Consider the following 1,065-nt stretch of genomic DNA (forward strand, 5'->3'; position numbering starts at 1 on the left):
TGGTGGCGCGATTTCTGCATTACTTTTTAAATGTCTAAAAAGGACCACCCGTTTCTCAGGCGTGTGAAATAAATACATAATAATAATACCGTATGGCAGCTTTAAATGCCCCACCGTGGAGTTCTGAATATTTGATGGAAACACTATATGACAGGGGTATTGAACTCTTACCCTATGAGGTCCAGGGCTGGTTTTCTGTTCTACCTGAGTTAACTGCATCCACCTGGTATCCCAGGTCTAAATTGGTCCCTGATTCGAGGGGAACAATGAAACACAGTGGAACTGGCTTTGAAGTCCAGAGCTTGAGGGCTATATGAGCTTACTTAGGACCAACTAGACTGATATGGAGTTTTGGTGATACACAGTGGGGAAATGGACACTAATGTGACGTAGGCTGGCTTTTTCCACTAGTTTAATGTATAATTTTAAGAGGTGGGTGTAAGAGATGGGCATTGTGAATAGTCCATCACTCATAACTGTTCAAACCCATGTAGGCTCACCATGCAGGTTTCTGTTCTAACTAGCCATTTACACTGTACAGGTGTCACTCATCTAAGCATGCTAGCCTCGCCCTTGTGCATCGGCCATCGCAAGTGCACTGGGCCCAGTTGCAAAAACAAAATGGGGGACATTACATTTACTATAAGACATGGCTAGTTAGGTGTTATATTTCAGCAATAAGGCCCGTGGAGGTGTGGTATATGGCCAATATGCCACGTCTAAGGGCTGTTCTTATGCACAGCGCAACACGGAGTGCCTGGACACAGCCCTTAGCTGTGGTATATTGGCCATATATAACAAACCCCAGAAGTGCCTTATTGCTATTATAAACTGGTTACTAATGTAATTAGAGCAGTAAAAAATACATGTTTTGTCATACCCATGATATAGACAGACATAAGGAAGTGGATGGCTGCAAACTTTCTACTTTTAAACTCGGACAAAACAGAGATGCTTGTTCTAGGTCCCAAGAAACAAAGAGATCTTATGTTGAATCTGACAATTAATCTTAATGGTTGTACAGTCGTCTCAAATAAAACTGTGAAGGACCTCGGCGTTACTCTG

This window comes from Oncorhynchus clarkii, chromosome 8 (assembly GCF_045791955.1).
Source record: "Oncorhynchus clarkii lewisi isolate Uvic-CL-2024 chromosome 8, UVic_Ocla_1.0, whole genome shotgun sequence".
NCBI classification, from domain to species: Eukaryota; Metazoa; Chordata; class Actinopteri; order Salmoniformes; family Salmonidae; genus Oncorhynchus; species Oncorhynchus clarkii.